This window comes from Lichenostomus cassidix, chromosome Z, assembly GCF_008360975.1.
Source record: "Lichenostomus cassidix isolate B80296 chromosome Z, HeHo_3.0, whole genome shotgun sequence".
Classification (NCBI taxonomy): Eukaryota; Metazoa; Chordata; class Aves; order Passeriformes; family Meliphagidae; genus Lichenostomus; species Lichenostomus cassidix.
The window spans coordinates 49957986-49969401 of NC_139511.1; the positions used below are offsets into that span (position 1 = coordinate 49957986).

General features: G+C 41.2%; 1 long non-coding RNA gene across 2 annotated transcripts; it reads left to right on the forward strand.

The window, feature by feature from the left end:
• Positions 1-634: 634 nt before the first annotated feature.
• Positions 635-11188, forward strand: LOC146424866 (uncharacterized). 2 transcript variants are annotated; one of them, XR_014846824.1, is made up of 4 exons: positions 635-3185; positions 5443-7467; positions 9746-9799; positions 11055-11188. It is a non-coding gene; the product is annotated as an uncharacterized LOC146424866 (long non-coding RNA). The 2 variants fall into 2 exon arrangements; XR_014846823.1 differs by lacking the exon at positions 11055-11188 and having other exon boundaries at positions 9746-10589.
• The last annotated feature ends 228 nt before the right edge of the window (positions 11189-11416 follow it).

Below are 11416 nucleotides of genomic sequence, written 5' to 3' on the forward strand. Positions count from 1 at the left end.
ATTAGGCAGCAGAGCGCTGGCTGAGCCGATGCTAATGCGAGCCAGAAGAAGTAGTAGACAGGACCAGGCGAGAGACAGAAGGCGACCGGGAATAGCTTTATTAGATAAGTGTATTAATCTGGATCCCAGCTGTATCTGCAGTGTTTTCCAAGACTCCTTTCAGAAATCATTCTTGTCGGATGTGGGTTTCCCTAGTTAATCACTCATGCCGTTGTATACATTACAGCTCAAGAGTGTAATTTTAGTCAGTTGTTTTGAAGCGCGTTACTGTTCCCATCTGATCTGCATTTGTCGATTAAGCGTACAAGAAACGGAACACTCGTAGATAGGAGTCCCGATAGGGCTCTCCGCGGCACCGGGGCACCCGTCCACCCCCGCCGCCCCCCGGGGCCGCCGCTTGGCGAAACGCTCTGCCCGTCCCGGCGGGGCTCGGCCTCCTCCTGCGGCAGCGCGGCCTCTGCGCAGCGGGACTCGCCGCGCCGCGCTCCCGCCGTGCCTCCCGCGGGCCGCCCGGGGCCCATGCCGGGCCTCCCGGGTGCGGGGGCCAGAGCAGCCGAGCCCCGCGGCCATCGGGGCCCCGGCAGCTCCCGCGGGCGGAGCCGCCCCGGGGCGCGGCCACCGCCGCCCCGCCCGCCGGGGGAGGGCCTGAGGCGGGGCCGTCAGGCCGCTCCAGCCCCGGGCCGCTCGGGCCCGCCCCGCCGCGCCGCGGGTGCCCAGGGACGTCTCGCTTCATCTGTCACCAGCTCTGTTCGCCTGCCCAGCTGTCAAAACAGGGGGTGTCTTTTTCATTCCAGCTCACAAAGTACCAAAGGGGAAAGGGGCTTTAATGCCTGTGTTTGGACACAAGCAATTATCCCTAATTATTGTTTTTCTTTTGAGCCTGCCCGTCCTGCTGGAGAGCCAGCAGATGAGCATGCCCTAATCCTCCCCAGTCGGTTGATCTCAGTGGGTTTTGCGGGACAAACCGGGCGAGAAGGCTTCGTAGCTTTCATCTCGATGTGAGTTTTGAACTGATTGAAACTCATTGCGATGGAAGAATTAACCTCGGAGCCCAGGCTTTCAATGGCCCCTGATAAGAGATTATACGTGTTGATGGCAAGCTTTTCTTGGCAAAATGTTTTCAAAGGACTCGGAGCTGTTAAATCAAAGCCCTATTGAATTGCTGGTAGGCCCCTTAGAGCTCTCCCTCCTTCTTCATTCCCCGGTACTGTGTTGGTAATTACTGGCAGGGGTGGGAGGAGGAAAACAGAAAATCCCCTCGGATGTACATACACATGCGCACAAGGCTGATGAGGAGCATAGGCAGAGAACCGCCTGGGAGACAGAGGAAAATTTCTTAATTCCACGGAGAATAATTCCATGAACAGTTAGGCCACTGCAAGATCGATCCTTTTCTGCTGCAGTCTTCTGTCATATGTCTGCCCCTTTATTTGATGGGGTTGTAATAGCATTCCAAGGACCCATGCTTCCATGCTATTTCCTCAAAAATTCACCCTCTTACATGTATGAAAAAGAATTAGGAAATAGGAAAACCACAGAAAAGCTAGAAGCTATGAGGATATTTCAGCCACAAGTATGTGTGGATGTAAGAAAAGCTAGGTAATTTTTAAGAACAGCAAAAACCTTGATGAGTTCTCTTTTAAAGAAAAGATGCTTATTCTTCAAGTTTGCCTCTTCTTCACCTGTCCAAAGTGTGTGTCCTGGATTCTGGAATTCCACATATTGGTAAAGAATTACCATATTTATGAAATCTGGGTCATATTCTGTTAAATACTTTCCCTTCCATTGTGTCCAGAATGGGAACTTTGAAAAAGCCTACATGCAAAACTGGAAGTTGTCTGCTTCCACCAGTCCTAGGACTTAGGCAATCTTTCTTTCATGCATCCTTGATTTTGTAAATGAATATGTGTTTGTTCAGAGGTAATTCTGGGGTAATGGATGTGATTCTTATTTTAACAGTGGAAGAGTAATATTTAACAGAAGAAAATCTTAGAGAAAATAGAGTAGGAGATAACCATTTTCCATTGGAAAGTCAATTCACTTCAAGATAAATGCCAACAAGGCACCTGCTGCAGAAAACTGTTGAGCTGGAGAAAGAAATCTGCTGGCAGGCAAGGAGAGGTTGTTGGATGGGTCAAATCTTGTTTGTTTACTATGTAGGACCATGGGACAGTGTTATTAAAAAGACGTACTGATTGGATGATGAGAAAAAGAAAACATTGATATCCAAGACCAGAAACATATGAATAAAAGAACTTTAGGAATGCTTTTCATGGTAAAATATCACCTTCTCCAATATGTTAGCCTGCAGTGGTAATGAAGAGGCAGCAGAAGTAAAGGCAGTATGGAGGCAGATGAACAGCTTGATGGATATCTGGAAACTGCCTTAGAGAGAAGACAACAGCATGGCCATGAGCTGGAGTGCTGTAAACCCAGAAAATAACCTATGTAGTTATTACAGTCAACTGCCTCAGCTGATGCTCCAGCTGAAGAAGGAGGCCCAGGTTCAGAGCTATTCAAAATGTGTACTGCATGCTGGTAGTCACACTACCCAGACTATCAGTTTTTGAAATTGACTATTACATTTGCTTTTTCTCTCCACTAATGCTCCATGTATTTAGAGCTCTATGTAAATTTAGAATAATTTCTTGTGTTGGAACATTTTTGTGTTTAGTGTGCTATATTGCTTACTGGTATGCCTTGGCTTCCCAGCTCCTGAACCAAGCTCTAGCCAAAGTAATCTACTGAAACCTCCATGACCTTGAGCTCAGCCCTTTTTAATGCCTCTCAGTGTTTGCCAGAACACAAACATGCAATCTTTTTTTTCTTAATTTAGAAGCTTAGGCTATAATAGTTAAATATTATGATTAAACTGCAGCTGCCTGTGCAACTGCACAGGCAGTACAAGTGCCAGAGCAGTAACCTTTGCTTTTAACATGGTATTAAATTGTCACAAAAATCCAAGATGTTTGGGTTCCCTTCAGCTTGTATTTTGTCATGGAAATTTCTTGCCAGCAGATCTTTCAGTGGGAGTCTTGATAGTAATTGGAAAATAGGTTTTTAAGTTGAAAATTTGTAGGGTTTATTTGCTGGTTTGTTTGCTTTTGTCAAACAGTATCTCAACAACAACTGGAACTACAAAATGAAAATTTCAGTTTATTCAGTTCTTACTGTTGACTGGACCTGTGAGTATTTTGAAGATTCTGGGAAGAACAATAATAGCTTTACTTCTTTTGATTGTTCTGACAAGGGATCCTGGAAAATTCATAGGCTGTGCAGGATCTTAGAGAACCTATACATTGCAAAACATTTCTTCTTCTTCAGTGAAGTGCCTAAATCACCACTAAACTGTCACAAAGCTTGTTGGGAAGAATGTACTTACAGAGATTATACTTGTCATAGAAACAAGCAAATGCCATGTGGATTTTACAGCAACCATGGGCTGAGAGAAACCTGTAATAGAACAGAACACAGACCTGTAATAGAATAGATAGAGTAGCTGTATAAATATTTGGCAACTCTGAAGAGACATCTGAGGTCAAGGCTGTTTCCCTGCTACTTCAGAAATCCCTGCAAGTCCCAAGTTTGCCACCTAAAATAGTGTGTGTCCAGCTTGTAAAGTTAAAGATCTTGTTTCAGCCCCAAAGACTTTAAAGTTTATACACTCAGAGAGAAGCAGCACTTGGATCCAACAAGCAAGTGGTGGTAATGTGGTATAGGAGCAACACCCTTATTAGCAGCTGCAGCACACCCACTCACATCCCAAACTGGTGTTCTCCTTCAGTCTCTTTCACCAAAGGAGAAAGACTGACTGTATCTAATACAATAACAGAGTTTCTGACATTATTGGGATCAGGATGGTGTTTTGGGTCAGTAACTTCCACAAGTCTTGACATGCTGGAAGAGTTATGACTCTGACAGCCTCTGGCCAAATTTGTGATATAAAAATAATTAATTTTACCATTTGTAGTTCTCCCATTCATGCTAGGGCTTCCATTATCATTGAAGGATGAAAAATAGTAGGAATAGTTACCACATGCTGATTAAGTACCAAGTACTTAATATATGTATTACAGAGAGAGAAAGAGCAATGTTTGTAGCTGGAATCTAGTTGCCAAGCATTAAGTCACCTTTAGCTCAAAGTGAATCCCAGTTTTCAGCTTGAATTTGTTTTATAATAATAGTAAGAGTTTTTTTAAGTAAAAGATCCTTATTTAGAAAAAATTTGCCTAGTAATATAATTGTATTTCTGTATATCTTGATATAATGTAGCAGGATTTTGAAAAAATTCAGCCCAAGTAAATATGCAAACACTTAAGAGAAGAACCATTCTTCATAGCTTATGGGATCCAAACAAAAGATATTCTAACCTGTAGCAGGTGCCGCAAACCACAGAGAAGAAACTACAAGGAATAATCATAAGCAAATATATTAAGGGAAAGGAATAATAGCCAGTAGAATTTAATGAAATAAAAAAATAATAGAAAGGTAAGTTAAAGCACACAACAAAGGGCTCAGACATTACTCAGTGATTAAGAGATGCTTTAATGACATGTTGTTATGTACTTAGTTCATTCTGGCACACCATCCACAAGGTATCTGTCTAAGATGCAGAGTAATGTGTAAAAAGTCTGGTATACTCCACAGAGGAAAACTTAGATTAACTCATTTTTGCTACTGTGCTTTCTCTAACCACATCAGGATGGAATCTTAGTACAGAATATTTTGCTTAATGTCCACTATTATGGGTTAGTAAACCCATTATAGTATTTATATTATTATGTTTACCACATGTTTCACTTATTATTCTATTGTTGCTCTCTTTAAAATAGTAGGTTTTTTAAAATAACTAGACACATAATTAACAAAAATAAAATCTCTTCTACTTGCACATTCCAAAGAATATTACTGGTCATTTCCCAGTACAAAGCTATGGATCTTGGCCAAAGCCTGCCTTTTACCCCAAATGCAATTTCATAGCTTGCCTATGCAGATTCCCCAGACATCCCTGTATGTTAGCTGCATAATTCATATCACTCACAGCCTTCATTTCAGCTGCAAACATACTGTCTCTACTGGCTGTACACAAATGGACACACATTTGATCAGTGATACATGTTTAAAGTTTTGAATAGTTTGTCACCTTGATGGCTTCAGCTTGTTTAAAGGTTCATTCTGACCTGTTCAGTGACTCACGGGGATAAACAGCTTTTTGCTTTTTAAAGCTTGGGCAGATGACAAGCACCTTGAGATTAAACACCAGGACCGTAGGAGACATTTTTCTTGGTTTTGTTTGGTTCTTTTTTTCTGGTTGTTGTGGTTTCATGTTTGTTTTGGTTTTGTTTGCTTGTTTTGGTTTGGGTTTTTTTTGAATGAGTGTCATTCATATTGTACTGTTTGTCTGAATTCTGACAATTTTTTTCTGTTCTTTTGTTTTGATAGCACACCATTCTCTCCTCCCACCACACGTCCTCAAAACATACCTGTGTAAATTTCCCTGGACACATGTAAGAGCAGAATGGGATGTAAGGGACATACAATCATTAATGACTTCAGAAAGAAACTGCAGCGAGGGCTGAGTAAGTGTTTGTCTGAGTGACAGCAAGTGTTGCTGAAATTCACAGTCTTGTGCAGCTATCTGGGTTAGGCAAAGAAATGCATGCAAATATCCTGGTGCAGCTTTGAAATCGGGATGGTGTCTGCATGAGGGCTTCCATACTCACAGAAATGAGAACTTGGAAACGCAGGAGTGTAGAAGGACAGCTGCTACCGAGGCTGGACCTCCCACACAGGAGGAGATCACAGACATCAAATTCTCTCTGATTGTAATGTCTCTTGAGAAACCACCATGAGACCTTGGAATATGACAACTATATAGCAGAGTGACCAATTTGTGTGCCACAAACCGTATAGTTTAAGCAGCAAGTACAGCTCCTCTGCCTGATGATTTATGGCTGGCTGTGGCCAAATTCCCCATGAACTACAAGACAATAAACTCTGAAGATCCTAAAGACACCAGATTCATCTTTAGGTGTAGCTTCAAATGCCACCTAGACAGGTTTTCTTATGGAGCAGTGGGACCTCAGCTGATCTTTGCCATATCTCAGGTGTTTTCTGTTTTCTTCTTTTCAGGAATGTGTGATACATGTGTTTCAGTCCCTGAAGATTCTCATATACAGTTTGTGTTGTATGAGATGGTGCTTATCCCCGGCCTAAGGTTCAGAGCTTGGGAGGCTTTGACATAAACATGGCAATCTTAAATCCCTGTAGAAAAGCAAGGGATGGATAATATGCCTGACAAATTAACCTGACAGTTTCCTCTGAATCTGAAATGGTGGCATCTAATCAAAATCCAGCAGCAAGTGCCAAAAAGGAAAAGGATATTCTCTGTGCTACTTTAGAATGCCAGTCAAGACTTTCCTCCAGCCTCTCTTCATGGCCAGTCTTAGAGCCAAATGGAAAAGACAACCCTTCTAATTAGAATAAATATGCTGCAGAATGTGCTAGAAGGGAAAATAGTTTACATTTCCGTTGCAAACTCCTAGCTGAAGCCAAAACAAGACACGCTTTTCTTGAGTCGAGTTTGGGCAAATCTTTTCAATAAATTGCACACATGAGATATTTTCAGCAGAAACCCTTAATACATCACTCAAGAAAAAAGCCATAGTTAAAAAGAAATACTTGCACACTTGAATTTTAGCTGTGATGCATATCTGTCTTTAATGTATGTCATTTCACTGGGCTTGTGTGGCAAGGTTTTTGTAGTGTGGAAGTGATGGTTACAGGGATGGCTTCTGAGAGAAGCTGTCAAAACCTTCTCCTGTGTAATTGCCTCAACCAAGCCTGTGCCAGTTGGCTCCAAGGTGGACCTGCCACTGCCAAGGCTGAGCCCATCAGCAATGGTGGTAGCACCTCTGGGATAATGTATTTAAAAAGCAGGGGAAGTTATTGTGCAGGATCAAATTTCAGCCCGAGAAGAGAGATGTGGCAATTGCGTAAAGTAAAATCAAGGTCAGGGAAGAAGGAGAGGAAGGAGGTGCTCCATGCATCAGAGCTGAGATTATGTCCCTGGCACAGGTCATGGTGAGGTGACTGTGCCCCTGCAGCCCATGGAGGACCACAGTGGAGCACAGACCCACCTGCAGCCTGTGCAGGACACCACACCAGAGGAGGTGGATGCCCTGGAAGGAGGCTGTGACTCCATGGAAAGCTTGTGCTGAGGGACAGAGGAACCTTGGCCACTAGAGAGAGGAGACTACGCTGCATAGCAAGTTTGTTGGCAGGACTTGAAACCCCATGGGGTCCCCCTGCTAGAACAGTCAGATCCTGAAGGATTGCACTGAATGGAAGGGACCCATGCTGGTGCAGTGGAAGAATGTGAGGTGTCCTCCTGCAAAGGAAGAAGAGTCAGAGACAAGATGTGTTGAACTGACCACAACCCCCAGTCCTCATGCCTCTGCGCTGCTGGTGAGGAGGAGGGAGGAAATTTGGGACTGAAGTTGAGCCCATGAATAAGGGAGGGGTAGGGGAAGGCATTTTAAGGTTTCACTATCCTACTCTTGTTTAATTGGTAATAAATTAATTTCCCCAAGTCAAGTCTGTTTTGCCCATGACAGTAATTGGTGAGTGATCTCTTCCTGTCCTTATCTCAATTTATGATCCTTTTGTTGTACTCTGTCTCCCCTGTCCAGCTCAGGAGGAGAGTGACGGAGCAGGTTTGGTGGGGACTGGTGTCCAGCTGGGGTCAACTCCCCACAGTTGTGTTTCATTTACCTCTAGGTGAGAGAACACTTTTACTGTTTCCAAAAAGAAATGCTAAAATGCATGGATAACAAAGTTTCAAGGCTTCAAAATCAGTGTGAATTGACCTCGAGGAGCAGTAAAGCAAAATTTGTCTTGGTAGACAACAACAAATGATTCATACAAATGTCTTACTTTAATTAAAATATTTCTGTCTTCTACTTTAGTTTGCAACAAATGTTTTTGTAGAAGCGTAACAAAGGAACACTGATAGATAGCAAACTGCATTAATAATTAAAAAAAAATAATTGCTATGATAAATTCTGCTCTTTTATCTCAGTCATATTGGATTTACTTTAGCAGATGTCAGCATCTTAAATGCAGTTGGAGCATGTATTCTGAAATAATTGTTGAACCTGAAGTCATTTATGATCAGATGCAGTGATGATGTGCTGGATATTACAACCTAGAAAGCAGATTATTACAGGCACGCTCAGTCTACATATGTTGCTGTGCTAGTTTTTGGTGTCCTGGAAGAGAGTATTCAAAGTTATTGAAACCAGCTGTTTCTCCTGTTAGTGTACCGGATGCTTATCTTCTTGCTCTATATATCAAAATATCTGTGTCAAAATTCACTATTACTGCATGAATTGGAGAGACTTTGATCTAGATATCAGATGGTTCAGTGAATATTATGTAAAAGCTGCCCTTAGTACATTTAAAAACAAAATTAAAAATTATTTTTATTCTGTAACAATATGATAAGCATGAATGAAAGTAAAAGGACAATAAAGTAAGTGATAGGACAATCACAAAATAATTTTGAATCAATTTCTATTTTGAAATTAAATAGAAAATGCATTTTCAGGAACAGTTGTAGTTTAAGTATTTTTACATTTCTGATTCCCAGGGAATTCAAAATATGTAATTTTTTCCAATTCCATGGGAACAAAATTCCAAATTTTACTACAATCTGTAAAGTGAAAGAAAATTCAGTGTGCTGACTGGCATAAAATGTTGGTTGGACCCTGGGAAACCTTTAAGACAAGTAACAGAAGTAAGATGTAAGATACTGAAAATATGAGGAACTTCCAAAATGCATGTGTGAAATGACAAGGGATCCTATGAGTAATGGTAGCATAACTGAACAAAGGGAGGAGGGGAAAGAGCACAGAGAATGGGGAGGGAGAAGGTGAGAGCTAGACATCTATATGTTGTCACAGGAGATTGTGTACAGCATTTATTTGAGAATCAAAGGAAGGTTTCATACACCTGTATGTCTTTGGCAGATCATGAGAGGTGGCCTACAGCAATTAGTGAACTTTTTGATTCTTTTCTGGGAATAATCACAAAAGTGTTGCTCACAAATGTGCTTGTTTGACAAACTGCATAAACACATTTGTCAAGGACTCATCTCCCAGATGTCCTCAATTCTGCATGCAGTCAGCAAAAGCAATTGACAACCTCCCTTGGGTCGAAAAAAGGCCCATTAGAAGCATTGCTCTCCTACCCATCTGCTGAAACTGTTATCGGAGGCAGCTAATTATATGTTTCGCTCTTTAATTTCCAGAATCAAATATATCTCTTGGTCGCTGTATCATTGATTGCATTAACTGGAAATATTTGCAGGAATCATGGACAGTGAACTTTACTTCACCCTGAAGACAAGAATAATGATCCTCCCATCTTTTCTTTTTTACTTTGTAAAACTGTTCAGAACAGAGAGAGTGAACAGGGATAATTAAAAAAAAAGACAAGTTATTTTTACATATATTGCATTGCCCATCATGGACAGAAAATCTGACTTGGCCTAAATTCAGGAAAATCTAGGACTTCTCAGGACTTTGACCTAATTGCTCCCATGTTCTGCTTAATCATAAAATCAGATATCTGGCATACTTCTTGCAAGATATACAGTTATGCATGCTGGTGATGAGATGGTTATTGAAGTACATTCTATTGGGTCATCAGTATAGGCTTATTTAATATTTCTCTGTTTGTTTAGCACCATATCGCTGCAGCAGACCACAGCAACAGGAACCTCACTGCTCTGCAAGAGGTAAGTGTTCCAGAAATATGCCAGTGATTTCTCTGGAGTGGGACATTGCAGGTGAACAGCAGTGTGTGCTGGGAAATAGTTGCTGAAGACATGGAGTGGCCACAAGTGAGCACAGAAGAGTAATGAAGGAGCTGAATTACTGACAGTGGGCTACTGAATGCAACTTAAAACACTAACAGGCACTTTTACTGTTTTTGTATCTATTAACCTTCACAACTAAAACAGGCTTTATGAGGAAGAAACTAGCTGACTGGCATACCTGTCTCCACACTATGAATAATTTGCCTTAGTTAACAAAACATTGCTTGCATATTTTCCAAAATGCAATGTTGAAAAGACAACAAATCCTAAACATAGTTTAATCCAGCAGAAATGAGTACTAACATTAGTTTTTTTCTGGGTGGAGGCTGTCCTACAGGGTCCAGAGAGTACATTCACAGAATTGCATTATTTGTGAGAAATATATTTGTCAGCTCTTTTCATATCATTTACCATTATCCTTAGCAAAGGAATAGAAGCCATGGGATGTAGCATTGTTCTTTGGGCTCCTTTTCAGTATGAGCAGTTTCAGCTTCATTGAAAACGTTCATTTGGAGAGGACATGAAATCAGAAAATTACCAAAGTCATTGTCATTAGAAAGGGTCTTAAATCAGAACAGCATGTTCAGATACATGCCCTCCCTTTCTCTGCAAGATGTTCTTAGATTAGATTCATAAAGCTGTTTCCTTTCTTTTTATTGTCACTTCCTTCTCTTGACTGGTAGTTTTGTTTTATATTATCTGAAAGACATATATGTAAACTAACAGAACAGAACACGTAGAGATTGAAGACAATTTTCTTTATTAAGGAAAGTTTATATATATTTATCTGAAATTTGCTACTTGAAGTTGAATTAAAAGTTAAAATTAAAATCGCTATATGTGGTGTCCTTGAAATTCAAGAGAAAACTTTAAACAATCCTTGGGAATGTCATAGAATCATAGAACGGTTTGGGGGAAGGGGCCTCAAGGATCATTTAGTTCCAACCCTTCCTGCCTTGTGCAGAGACACTTTTAATTAAACAAGTTTGTTCAGAGCCCCATCCAGCCTGCCCTTGAACAGTTCCACGGATGGGACATCCACAGCTTGTCTGAGCAACCTGTTCAGCTCCTCACCACTCTCACAGTAAAGAATTTTTCCCTCATATCCATTCCATTGCCTCCTGTCCTGTCACTACATGCCCTTATAAAAAGTCTCTCTCCATGTTTGTTTTAGAGTCCCTTCAAGTACTGGATGGACAGCCACAGTATGGTCACTCCAAGGTCTGAACAATCCCAATCTTCCTAGCCTTTCCACATATGAGAGGTGATGTACCTAACTATACTGCATTGTGTCAGTATTAAAAATTCAGACCTTTATGGTGTTGGAAAGTTGCTTATTTTGAGCTGGGTGAACAGGATACTGCTTATGATGGCACCACTTCACTTAGGGAAGACTCCATGTTAGGAATATAGGAGAGCTACATTTTATGTGAAAGGCTTGTGTAGTCTCCCCCTGGATTTTCACACATCACTTCTGACATCCTTCAGTCTGAAATTCTTAGTTGCATACAAGACATGCTCACAGTAAGCCGGTAG